The following is a 368-nucleotide window of genomic DNA, read 5'->3' as shown; positions in this document are numbered from 1 at the left end:
AAGAAAGAAAGAAAGAAAGAAAGAAAGAAAGAAAGAAAGAAAACTGTTTTCGGTTTGAATATTTAAAAATTTAATTTGTAATGGCGAAGTTGAATACTTGTATTCAGCAAGGATGTAAATTTATCGAAAGGGACAATAAATACATTTATAATGTTTAAAAGGCTTTCTATTTCAAATAAATTCTTTGGAACTTTATTTTCATCAATCCAATGAATCAATGAATAATTTAATAAAAATAAGTTTTTTTTTGTGCAACAGCACAATTGTTTCCAACACTGATAATTATAATAAATGTTTCTTGAGCAGCAAATCACAATAAAATTATATCTGAAGGATCACGTGACACTGAAGACTGGAGTAATGATGCT

Source organism: Sinocyclocheilus grahami, unplaced genomic scaffold (assembly GCF_001515645.1).
Source record: "Sinocyclocheilus grahami isolate Dianchi unplaced genomic scaffold, SAMN03320097.WGS_v1.1 scaffold9111.1, whole genome shotgun sequence".
In the NCBI taxonomy this organism is placed as follows: domain Eukaryota; kingdom Metazoa; phylum Chordata; class Actinopteri; order Cypriniformes; family Cyprinidae; genus Sinocyclocheilus; species Sinocyclocheilus grahami.
Note: the sequence above shows the minus strand (reverse complement) of the source record.